A 14117-nucleotide genomic window follows, 5' to 3' on the forward strand; every position below is an offset into this window, starting at 1 on the left:
TTCTTGGCTTGTTTATGAACGAATTCTTTCCTCTTCTGTGTCGAATTCTTTCAGAGTTCTAGCCCCTTGACTCTTTTAAAAACTCCAACAGACTGCTGTCGAGGACATGTCCAGTCTCTTCTGAGCGATCTGCTGGAAGCTTTTTCAAAACGGATTCTGGATGAAAAGGGCCAAGACCTGTAGTTCTGAAGGAGCTCTGTAGATTTTTCTTTATATTAGGAGCCAATGCATCCATCAATCTCTTTAGAAACATGAGAAACTGTGGCTTTGGGATGGCGCCCCGTGTTCTTGATTCATTTATTTTGTCATCCAGAACCTTACGCCATTGTTTCTTTAAATGCCTATGTATATTCACATCCAGTGGTTGCATCATGTGCTTCGAGTTTGGTGTCAGAGTTGTAAAATAAAGGTTGTTTTCTAGTGAAGTTTTGATGACTTCAGGTGAAAAATTATAAGCCTAATTTTCACCAATGACAACAGCTTTTTCATTTCCTTATTTGTGTTCCTGGATGTGCAGTAGCAATATTTTGAAGAACCATACCTCGAAGAGGTTCATATCAAACCAGCCGCTGCTACTACTGTACCTGTAAATAGTTCCAGGTGGCCCACACTGTGTCCAGTTGTCGTAAAGGGGCTTCGATTTGTAGAAAACCATGGGAGGAATCAATTGTCCTTCAGCTGTGCCTTTGTGCCCTCGGCATACTAGGACTTTTATCGCCCCCAGGTCTTCTGTAATATGTCTCAATATAATTATAAATTAGAGCAGGATGTGTCTCCTCTAAAGCTGGTCTGAAATTCTTAAAAAAAAAATCTTGGATCTCGTTAGGACCCACTGGTGCCCTTGAAGTTTTGATGTTTGCGGCCAGTCTCTGTGTGAGGTTGTTCCAGCTGCAAATTTGTTCACAAGACATAGAAGCCCAGCAAGTTGTGTTTCCACTGCTTTGCAACTCTACCTTCCTTGTTGATAATCATTTGAACGATGGTTCGTATGTCAGCCTTTGTGAAAGGAAAACCCCAGTCTGCTAGTACACACAAGGTATATGCTATTAATTTCTCATCCTGAGGCATTAAAACAGTGAGATGTCCTAGCTTTCCTTCGTGTTTGTGATGGATCCTCTTAATAATGGTGATCCTATTAATTATGTACTTCTTGGCAGCACTAGCCTGGGTAAGTGTCCCCGCTCTCACTTCTGCCACAGCTTTTGCAAGGTCTTCATCACTATATTTTTTACAGTTTCAGGCACCCAGTTTTCTTTTATATGTTCTGACCATTGTGATTTATTTGTAATGCAAATAAACACAAGGTTAACCTATAACAAATAGAAAAACCACATATACCACCGATTAAAGGCATGCATTGAATTAATAACTACTAATATAGTTCTTAAGTAACATAAATAACACACATTCTTCTTAAGGACAAATGCATTGTATTAAAATATTTTAGAATCATAATGTTTTGATTTGTTCTACCCTCCCTCTCTTCCCGAAATGAAATGTTGCGTACGCAACTGAAACCTACCCAGTTTTCAACCTCTTAAGAGTGAATTTCGTAATTATATGTAGCTTAATTCCGTATATGTATGGGCTATGCCTGTTTTAAATTTCATCCAAATCGATTCAATAGGAAAGGTCGCGACTTAGTAAAGAACATTCAAACTCACAAACTTTCACATTCATATTGTAACGAGGATAGTAGATGCGAGGCAACTCTTGAGCTGGCCCAAGTGCTCGCCTGCAGGTGGGGCTCAGTTCATTACCGTTACAACTCTTAACCTGATTAGCAACGGTGCCTCGCTAACCCCTTCCCCCCCTCCTCCCGCTACATCCTCATTCCTCAGCGCCTCTGGAGGGTTCGGCACGTTGCCAGAGCCCCAGCTGCGTCAAGTAACTTAACAGGACGCCATTGTTCTGGGACCTTCGGGTGTCAAGTCGACACTGGCGACGCGATACTTCGAATGGGTGCGAGACTGTTCCAGAAGGAGGCTGAGGGATGTTAAAATGGCGAGGCCAGCCTCCGAGGCAGTGAAGTGAAGAGGGCGAGTGAACCCTTGGTGAGTGAAAGAGGGCTTCGCGTGCGGAGACTGGTGCATCGGGACTGTACTGTGTGCGACGGACGAGTGAGTATTGGGAAACAGTGGTTCGAATAGGGAGAGCCACTGTCGAGTCAAGCTCCAGTGGAGAGAGTAAACTGTGGACTAAACGAAAGAGTGATTATTTTGTAGTAACAAGACTTCCAGAGTGACGTCACAAATGTTAGACAGAGACATAGATGGGTGCGCAAAAGCTCACCTATACATTTTCACACTGATTGACCACAACTTAGTTTATTTATCATTGACTCTCCCCATTGCAATTATTAAAAATTATGGGGGGGAAAAACATTACCAATACTAAACATTTTTTATATTAATGGGGAATTTGTACAGGAATTATCAATCATATTATAGGAAATTCTCTACCAAAACAATTTAAGGCTAAGTAACAACATTTAATAACATTATGTTATAATTTCTCTACAAATATGCGCCTTCAAGTGCGGAAAACCCAGAAAAAGACATGCTCCTTGGATGACGATATTCGTACATAACAAAATAAAGGAAATAATATGGTGTAGGAAACTTACATTAATTAAACATTTGGGATGATTTCATTCACTACAAAGAACTTCGTAACAATGTAACAAGTATTTTTCGCAAAGCAAAGATGGAGTTTTTAAAAGAAAATTTGAAATGATTTAAAGGCTAATCACGTTAAAGGCTCAGTCGACAGAGATACTCCAGAGTTACTAAAACGAAGTAATGAAATAAACAATATATATATTTTTTTTATTTCCAGTAAAATTGTAAGTTTTATGAATAATCTTTCTAAAAATGAAATTAATGATGTTGCAAAAATAGTAAACATAAATTTTACTTTGGAAAGAGTACATGAAGCTAGTATATGAAACCATTAACTCTATTCAGAAATCAGCTACGTGTGTTGGTAATATCGTTATACACATGATTAAATTATTTACGCCATATCGTATTCCAGTAATAACACACAGTGAACAAATCTTTCCAGAGGCATCAACATCAACCTTTCTATTCACTTTGGAAACGTTCAAAAATAATTCCGATCAGTAAAGTCAGTAACCCTCATAACTAAAATATTTACGCCCGACAATTATTTTGCCTGTCATGTCAAAAATAATAGAAAATATAGTTAATAACCAACTATCTACGTACAGGCATATCGAAAATTTAAACTTGTTCTAGTAGGCAATCTGGGTTCCGACCATTGCATAATACCTATACTGCACTATTAGATATTGCAGATGATATTTATAAATATACTAGCTGCAGTACCCAGCGTTGCCCGGGCTGAACATAGGGTGAAGGGGAACTGTTTAGAAATCAAATGTAGTTATTAATTGTCTTCTTAATTTGAATGTCAAGTGTGCAAAATAATTTATATCACTTTCAGATCCCGACAGACGTTGTTCTGCCTGTTTATAGTTATTTACCTGGTCTGTATGTAATCTAGACTCTATAAAGCAATATTAAAAAAAACTGAACAATAAGGGATTTCTAATATTGAAAAGATTCCATTATCTAGCTAATGCTCGGCATGCATTGCAATGCCTCATTCAGTTTTGTTTTGTAATATGTTTGAAGTAGTTACATATATACAAATAATCTATCCATGTCTCTAAATATATATTAATCTCTATATACATCTATAGTCCTATATATCTATGTATCTCTCTATCTGTATTTATCTCTTTATATCTACATATATACCTCACACTATCTCCATGTATTCTATATGAGGGTACTGTTTGCTTCGTTGTTAATATCACACGGGTGTTTTTTACTTGTATGGGAAAATTAAGAATGATAAGGCATCTAGTGCATGGCAACAATGTTAATAGGCAATAGGAAAAAACTTCTAGCGCCTGCGGCATTGTCAACACACACTTCGTACGTGTACTGCATGTTGTATCTAACCCCCTCCAATGCATTTGATTCTAAATTGGACTTTTAGTAAGGGTCCCTAATGTTATTGATAATATAATATAGCCTATAGCCTTCCTCGATAAATGTACTATCCAACACTGAAATAATTTTTCAAATCGGACCAGTGGTTCCTGAGATCAGCGCATTCAAACAAACAAACAAACAAACAAACTCTTCAGCTATATAATATTAGTATAGATGGATTAAAAATTACTTTTAATTTATTCTCACGTTTTACTAAAGCTTTTGACACCATTAATCATGAGGTCCTTTTAAATTGCTAGTGGTTTATCGCCAGAGTCCTTTCTCTGGTTTAAAAACTACGTAGATAACCGCACACAAGTAGAAGTAATGTGGCTCACTGTCCTCACTATCAGGTAGGGATACACGTCCTCACACACTACTAGGACAGCGTATTTCATAAGTAACGGTCAAATCATTAAAAAATCAAAAATTTAAAAAGGAGCATTATAACTGTAGCCGCGAGGCTACTGATTATCGGGAGGGGCAGGTAGGCCATGCTATAATAAACAGATAGGTCTACTGCTGCACACTATTTATTTGCGCCGTAGAGTGCGCTAGCAAATTTACATCTGTGTACAGTGCACAACAGCCTACTCGTCTAAGAGACAGACTGGAACTGTCTCTCCTTTCCTCCTCGCCAGCCTGCTAGCCCGCGCGGAGGAGGGGTGATAATCCCCTTGGCATCCGGGCTAACGGGACTCCTGGAGGGTGCGCGCTGTCCTCTGGCCCAGGGGTGAACAAACACTGACGGGACAGCCGGTGCTGATAGCCGCATGGTTGGCGTAGTGCGGTAGGTGCCTTCGCGATGTACCGCCACAGTACCCCCCTGCCAGTGACTTGCGCACAAGTTATGAGAATCCACCTTGGAGGCGGTTAGGAAAGCGGACTTGGCGGCCAGATCGACGTGTTGCAGTTTGGGGAGGCACGATGTGGTAATCCAGATGATTCGTTGGAGCGGCCATCCCAGCAGCAGGACGTGGTATGTCGTGGTCCTCTGGAATGATGTCACGGATGGTGTATGCAGGTTTGAGGCGATCGATGGAAACAGTAGCCTGCCTACCATGCATTTGGATAGTCGCAGTTTTTCCTGAGCGACTAACAACAGGGAAAGGTCCCTCATAAGGAGGTTGCAAGCACCCTTTTGGACCGTCGTGGCGAACAAAGACCTCAGTGGATGTGGCAAGATCCTTGAAAACGAATGTTCTCGGCTTATCATGTCTTGTGCCACCAACTGGTCGGAGTTCATGGAAGTGCTGCCGAAGCTCTTGGATAAGGCCCGGGGCCTCCAGTTGTCTTGCATCAGGATGGGCGACAAGAAACTCGTCGGGTAGGCGTAGTGGTTGGCCATATACCAAATCTGCTGCAGAAGCACAGAGATCTTCGCGCCATGCTGCTCTGATGCCTACAGGCCTCAAAGTGGTTACATTCTAAAAAAAATAGTGGAAAAAGTGACTTTTCTGGTTAAAAAAGTGACTAAAAAGTGACTAAAAGTGACACAAAAAACTACCTGTTAAAATGATGAAAATAACATTATGCTATATTAAAATTAATTATCATTTTAAAATTCACAATAACAACACTGTAAAACTATGACATAAAAAAGGAGATCCTACCTCTACATGCTCTTGGTACAGGAATCAGGCTGTTGGTCCATATTAACTCGAGTGAACCGATACTATTGTAGATATATTGAAAGAAGACAAATAACCAGCACAAACGTATCTGCCTAAACATTGTAAACAAGTACGATAAAGTAATAGTAGACACCTAATACTAAGTTATATCCGAAAGAACAGCGTAAATTGCAGGAAGCAGATTATAGGCGCATTGTAAACTACATGAATTAATTGCATTGTATCAAATGAGTAAAACAGGTCCGAAAAAACTGGTGTAAATATCGGGTGCAAATATCGGGAAAACGTTAAAAGCGGTAACGTAAAATCGGGGTTTTACTGTAATTTTGTTTAGAAGAACATGAGAATACCAACCAAAAATTTGAAAAAAGTGGAAAAAGTGACCAGTTACTGGAAAAAGTGACTTTTAGTGACAATGACAACAAAAAGTGACTTTTAGTGGAAAAAGTGACCGACTTTGAGGCCTGTGCCTAAGAGTATAGTGGGTAAGATGTCCACCCAGTGCTCTGGCATATGGCAACGTATGGCAGCCTTGAGCTGTCTGTGCATTCGCTCCACCATGCCATTGGAGGCAGGATGAAATGCAGTGGTCCGAAAGCGAGTCATTCCCGTCAGGTTACTGAGGTCCCTGAAAAGGCAGGACTCGAACTGGCGTCCTTGGTCGGTAGTGATTTGTAGGAGAGTTCCAAAGCACACAACCCAGTTGGCATAAAATGCTCGAGCTATGGTGGTAGCCTCAAGTTTCTCCACAGGAACTACCTCTGGCCAGCGAGTGAAGCGGTCTATGATGGTCACACAATAACGGTAGCCTTGTGAAACAGGCAAGGGTCCCACAATGTTGATGTGGACATGGTCAAAGCGGGAGGATGGTGGAATGAAGGAGCCAACAGGGAAAGAAACATGGCGAGAAATTTTGGAGCGCTGGCAGCGTAGACAGGCACGGGCCCATCTTCGACAGTCCGATTTGACAGAGGGCCATACAAATCTTTGGGTGACCAACCTTACAGATGCATTAATGCCTGGGTGAGCCAGCTGGTGTACCAAGTTGAATGCATCCTGGCGAAATCGGGCTGTGACAAAGGGTCGTGGCGTTGGTGTGGAGACATCGCAGTAGATCTCTGTTGGGGAATCTGGCAAGCAGATCTTCTGCAGCTGCAGGCCAGAATATAGTTGTAGAAACCTTTGTAGTTCTTCATCCTCAGCCTGTGAGGCCGCAAGGGCTTGGTAATCAAGGGTTGCAGCGACAGCATCCACTCTAGACAGGGCATCGGCAACGATGTTATGGGACCCCGTGATATGCCTAATGTCTGTGGTGAACTGGCTAATAAAATCAAGATGTCGGGATCTCCGAGGTGAGCACTTGTCGGGGTTTTGCTGGAAGGCATAAATGAGAGGCTTGTGGTCGGTAAAAACAGAGAAATGTCTGCCTTCGACCATATGGCGAAATTGATGGATTCCTAAATAAATAGCTAGTAGCTCCCGATCATAGGCACCATATTTTTTGCTGAGCAGGGTTGAATTTCTTGGAGAAGAATGCTAACGGCTGCCAGGATCCTTGTACAAACTGTTGGAGAACTGCTCCCATTGCAAAATCTGAAGCATCTGCCATTATTGCTAAGGGTGCGGACGAACTTGGATGGGCGAGCAGGGTGGCTTCAGCAAGGCTAGTTTTGCACTTCTCAAAGGCACTGTCGCTGTCAGGTGTCCATGTTAACAGGGCTTTGCCTTTCACATCACCCTTTAGAAGTTCGTGAAGGGGAGCCTGCAACTGGGCAGCCTTGCAAATAAAGCGCCGGTAGAAGTTTAGCATTCCTGTAAACTGGCGTAGCTGCTTCGCCATAACTGGTTTTTTGTAGTGGAGTATAGCATCAACCTTCTCTGGGACGGGTGTGGTCCCATCTGCTGAGATATTATGTCCTAAGAATGTCACTTGTGGTTGGCCAAATATGCACTTGGATAAGTTAATAAGTAGCCCATACTGAGCAAGGCGTCGGAAGAGTTCCTCGAGGTGCTGTCTATGTTCTACCTCATTGATGGAAGCTACCAAGATATCATCAAGGTAAGACACGCAAAATTCAAGTCCTCTGAGAACTTCGTCTATGAACCTCTGAAAAGTCTGAGCAGCATTACGAAGGCCGAAAGACATGAATGGGAATTCATAAAGTCCAAACGGAGTTGTAATGGCAGTTTTGGGAATATCAGCTGGTGCAACTGGGATTTGACTGTAGGCTCTCACAAGGTCAATAGTTGAGAAGATTGTTTTTCCGCAAAGAGTGTGGGAGAAGTCTTGTATGTGGGGAATTGGGTATCTGTCTGGAATTGTGCGTGCATTGAGCAACCGATAGTCCCCACATGGCCTCCATTCCTCCTTTTTTTTGGGTACCATGTGTAGAGGTGAAGACCAGGAGCTGTCAGAAGGGCGAGCAGTGCCAAGTTTGAGCATTGATTCAAACTCCTTCTTTGCAATCGTGAGTTTGTCCAGTGCCAAACGACATGGTTTGCTGAACACAGGCTGCCCAGCTGTAGTGCGGATATGGTGTACTGCATAATGTTGGACAAAATGTGGTGTACCAGATGGGCGGGTAAGACATACATACTTTTGGAGGAGTTCAAGGTAGTGAGATGATTGGGGCAGAGTCCTGACACTACTGACGTCACTTGTAGCCTTGTGGCAGACAGAGGCAAGAGATGTGGTACTGTCTACTAGGCGCTGATTCCGAATGTCTACCAACAGGCCGTAATGGTGGAGGAAATCAGCACCGATGATTGGCTTGGTAACATCGGCCACCACAAAACGCCAGACAAATTCATGCCTGAGTCCTAAGTTTAAAGTTAGGGTGAGGAAGCCATAAGTCAAAATATTTGAGCCATTGGCTGCGAACAAGACATAATTAGACTTGGGTCGCCGTCCAGGCAGTCTAGCGCAAGGAAACACACAAATGTCAGCACCCGTGTCAACCAAAAACTGTACCTTTGTGCCCTTGTCCGAGATGAAGAGGCGGCTGCCTGAAGTCGGGGTTGGATCGCTGGCCACCATCAGCGAGTCCCCTGCATGTTTCCCGAGCTGTATTCGCAGGGCTGAACACACTTTCGCGCCCCATCGCCAAAGCAACGATGGTACCAGCAGATCCCCTGCAAGCTCCTGCTGCGGGAACGTTGCTGGCGTGATGCAGATGGGGAGCGGTCGCAGCGACTGTCGCGCTGGCCAAGACGAGTAGGGGATGCTACAGCTGCGATCTCCTGTCGCAGTGTCGTGGCCATCTCTCCTATTTTGGCAGTCATGAGGATTGACATTTTCTCGAACATGGATTCCAATGAGGCTGCTTCTGCCATCTGTGGTCTCGGATTTGTATCCGCGATGGCGTCTGCAAGCTCGGCTAATGAGTCTAACGAAGAATTTGTCTGTGTCGCCAAGATCGCTTGTGTTGATGGTGGTAAACGACCCAGCCACAATGACTTCAGAAGGTCATCTGGAACAACTGTTCCTGCCAAACTGCGGAGGTGCCGTAGTAACTGCGAAGGCCTTCGGTCACCGACTTCCTCGTGTTCCAGTAGTTGTTTCGTCTTCTGTTCCTGTGACGCACTTAACCTCTTTATAAGTTCTGATTTGAGTCGGCCATACTTGTCCTCAGTCGGGGGATGGACAAGTATATCGCGCACTTCGATCGCGTATTTACAGTCCAAATGACCTGCCACATAGTTAAATTTGGTTTCGTCGGATTTGACACCTGCTAGGGCAAAATGGTTTTCCACTTGAACGAACCACATTTCCGGGTCTGGAGCCCAGAAGGGTGGAATGCGTACTGCAACACGCTCAATGGAGATGGTTGATGATGGGGGTTCAGCCATAACTGAGGAAGTGTTATAGAGTGATAATGACACTAAAAAAAAAGAGGTGCGATTATGTGCTGGAGCCCGATGCAACTGCCTGGACTGTGTCGCCGAACACCAACATGACTCCTACTTGCATGTCACAACGAGTCTCGGAAGTCCGAAGTATGTGCTGGAAGTGTCACAGAACTCGTTCATTTCCTCTACTTCCGCGGCAGTGTGGATGTCGAGCAGCGCGGACGACATGCGGCGCGGACGACACGCGGTGCGGATGACTTGCGGCGTGGGTGATGTGCGACGCGGATGACGTGACACGCGGACGACTTGCGGCGCGGGTGATGTGCGACGCGGATGACGTGCAACGCGGATGACGGACGGCGCGGGTAACGTTCAACGCGGATGACGTGCAACGCGGATGATGGACGCCGCGAGCGATGTGTCTTGCGGGCGACGTGCGACGCGCGTAACATGCAGTGCGACAGATCGCTTATATTACGCAAAACATGAATATCGCATGACACTTATTTCGGAACGCATACTAGCCTTGCCCCTATCACGTCGGGGTCACCACTGTAGCCGCGAGGCTACTGATTATTCGGGAGGGGCAGGTAGGCCATGCTATAATAAACAGATAGGTCTACTGCTGCACACTATTTATTTGCGCCGTAGAGTGCGCTAGCAAATTTACATCTGTGTACAGTGCACAACAGCCTACTCGTCTAAGAGACAGACTGGAACTGTATCTCCTTTCCTCCTCGCCAGCCTGCTAGCCCGCGCGGAGGAGGGGTGATAATCCCCTTGGCATCCGGGCTAACGGGACTCCTGGAGGGTGCGCGCTGTCCTCTGGCCCAGGGGTGAACAAACACCGATGGGACAGCCGGTGCTGATAGCCGCATGGTTGGCGTAGTGTGGTAGGTGCCTTCGCGATGTACCGCCACAATAACCATAGCTGGTCTTTCGCCATACAAGTGTGTGAGCATTCATATTTAAAACAGTGATCATCAACAATTTAAAATTAAATTTGAGGAACGTGATAGTGATAGCAGGCTTAATCATTAAAAAGCTAAAGTATATTTCAAAATCATTTAATTCAGTTGTAGAATTCTAAATGATAAAATTCTGGCAGTACAATGTCAGTGAACTGTACACCTATAACGAACTCCAAAATAAAACTACTAAATAAATTTTCTAAAACTAAATTTTAAAATATCATGACACAAATTATGTAGGCCTACATGATGCGCGTAAATAAACCGTACCGTAATTTCTTCATAAACATCTTTATACATTTTTAAAAAGAAATAGGTACCTTGCGACGCCCTTCCCATTCAATATGGTACTTTTCTGGTAAGCCAATAGAGACACTGTCACCCCCTACTTCAACTAGTTTTAGGGGGATATATATATTATGGGGCGGGAATTCAGATTTTCAGCCAATGAAAATGCCAATGCATGCCCTCAAGTAGTCCGGGGAAGAAGTGCCTAAGGCAAGGGCAAAAAACAACCCGGAAACTTCGGCGATCAGTTCAACTGTCCATCCGTTATCCGTTTATACCAATGTTAAACTGATAGACTGTTGAACTGATAGCCAGGTTTTAGTGTTGGCCCAGCGCACCATCTATGAGCGAGAACATCAACTAAACACTTGAAATCGGACACGTAGGTAGTCTAGTACACCTGACATTCTAGTACACCTACCCGCTAGATAGCAGCAGTTTGTGTCCAGGCATCGTCGTTACTTTTATGGTGTATATAAAATCTTTCGAACAGTGAGGCAGCCAGCTAACAGAAACATTAATTGTATTGAGGAAAAGGTGGTTTATTCAAAGTTGTTGCAACAAAATTCAGATGATGGTTGAGTAAATACTTTGAAGAATAAACAAAAAAATATTTACTAATGACAATAATAGGAAAATACTCCAGAACGCAACCGCTTTTGATCGTTAACACATACCAAAAATTTGAAGAAAAAAAACTTTTTAAATACAGAATTCTACATATAAATTTAATATAGGCTATAAAAATGGTGCAAATTTGTATATGCCACATAAACAAATTTTAAAACCAGTATGGTGTAATAATAATCTTAATATAAGCTTATATAAAATCATGTTTAACTGAACAAAAAATCTAAAGAATAAGAATAAGAAAGTATTTCTTTAGTAGCATGTAATATCCACGTGTTAGAATAATTTGTAGAAATAGCATAAATCGTCAGCAGCAGGCGTATAGTGGCATACTTGCTTGATTACAATCGATGTGCCAGTGGCTAGTGAAACAATTAAAGATAAGGTATTATAAAGCTACTCAGCTTTCAGGTTGGAATCAAGTCGAAGTGGCTGAAGCAACTGACGCCGTTCTGCATTCCAACACGCATTTTCTCCACTGCATTAAATAAAGAACCCATTAATTTTAACGACTAATCACAGGGTTAACTTCGGATACATTAAATGTCGTGGATCTAGAAGCCAATAAAGAATGGGGCTTATGCTTTGTACCAGAAAATAAATGCGAAAAATATTTTCCCTCACCGCCCAAAAACGTTTTTTATATACAGTGTAATTTGCTATTAGAAAAAGATATGGGTGTCCCTTCCGCCAGTATGGACCAGCCTGTGTATGAAATAAGTCATAAGCGCTCAGTTTGATAACTGAGTGGGCAAAAACAGTTTTCAATAATATTGGAGGCAGTGAAGAATGCTGTCAACGAAGCAATACACGTGGGTAACTGTTAACATTCAGTTTAAGTTGGTGTATGGTAAATACACACGCCTATCACAATAAATAAAAGTTGTTTGTTGGTAGAGCAGATAACCCATGAGCGAGTTGAATTCATAGTATCAAAACTCTGATTAAAGTGACTAATCTTTTGAATTTGGCTTACAAATTTACGTTTTGCCAGTCCTTAGTTTCGTTTTCATCAACATGAAAAAGCAAATATAAGAAGGCGAAAGGAATGATATAGTAACCTACTTTGTTTCAAAATAAATTGTAAATGTCTGAAAACGAAAACTAAATAATATTCTTTTACTGTGTTACTACTAATTATGTAAGAATAATATAACATGGATTGTAAAGAATTACATTAAATGCCGAAATTATGTCAAATTACTATTATTTTACTTTTTAAGCTACATAAGCTGTCTAGGAAAACTGGTAAAAAAAAGTATGGCCAAAACATTCATTTGGAAAAAAAATACTTGTTAATGTAGAGATAAAGGGTTTGATAAGAAATTTTAAGAATATTAGGCACACAAAGATTACTTACCCGCTTTTTTTTACCGGATATATATATATATATATATATATATATATATATATATATATATATATATATATATATATATATATATATATATATATCACAAATTTGTAGACACAATAACTGCTGCAATTTTTCACAAATCACTTCTAAACTGATACACAAATTCTGGAAGTGGAAAATCTCGGGCGAGCTCGTTAATGGGCAATATCCGACCAAAAGGGTAAAAATGGGAAAGGTTTTTTGAAAAACAGAAAAATCGCTATAACTTCCATAATATACGAAATATGAAACCCTTTAAAAAAGTTAAAATTGGTAGGAGAAATACAATAAATTTTAGTCTTAAGTAATTTTTGATACAACCCACCATAACTGCAAGGGTTTGAAAAAACAAGGGTTGGAGGATAAAAAAAAATCATAGCTCCCTTCGTAGGCACAACATCGAATCCGTACGAATTTTGTATAAATATTATTATTTTTATCTAAAACTTATGTTTAAAACACGTTTTGATTAGGTGAGTCATTGCTGCAAGGGGTTAAAAAGATAGGCGTGAATTTAAAAAAAATCAAAACTCCTTAAGTAGGAACACTGTCAGATCCGTTCGATGTGTGTATAAATAATATAATTTTTATCTAAAACGTTTGTCACTTTTTGTTTGTTAATACGTGCAATTGTTGTGGGGGGTTGAAAAATAATTGTGTAGAATTTAAAACAAAAATTCATTATTACAGTACCACTTACACTATAAAAACCGTTATGCTTTATTGTAAAACATTTTAATTACTATCTACAACTTTAGTCTGAAACAATTTTTAATACGACCAGCCATTACTGCAAGTTGCGCACTTAGTTGAAGAAAAAACATTCAAAAATGTTTTCTGTTTGGGATATGAGAAAATGTTTAATTTTTAATTTTTTTTATCATAGGCGAACTTATTAAAAGGATATTAATTCCTTAAAATGTTCTAGGAGGTTATAAAATTTTCCAAAACATTTCCAGAAAAAGAGGTGCTTCGAAATCTACCTACTCCTGTAGGCTGTGCCGAAAGGGATTTTTTTTTCAATATCATTCATGCTCCCAAACCACCCCCAAAAATTATGAAATATATTTGTACACAAGGATATTTAAAAAAAAGTTTTACTTTATAAAACATGTACTTTTTTTCATTTTATTCACAAACATAATCAAATAATTGCATGTTCAGAAAACTTTACTCAACTCCCTCCCCTTTTGAAAAGCAAATCTTTGAAATTTTAAGAGCGGCTCGTGTACCCCTTTGAATGTCTAGTTGATGTTTTATATTGTGTGATGTAAAGTTAAAAATAAGAGTTTTTAGTCAAAGTCCTTCCGACATTACGTAATAT

The sequence above is a fragment of the Bacillus rossius genome, chromosome 3 (genome assembly GCF_032445375.1).
Source record: "Bacillus rossius redtenbacheri isolate Brsri chromosome 3, Brsri_v3, whole genome shotgun sequence".
NCBI classification, from domain to species: Eukaryota; Metazoa; Arthropoda; class Insecta; order Phasmatodea; family Bacillidae; genus Bacillus; species Bacillus rossius.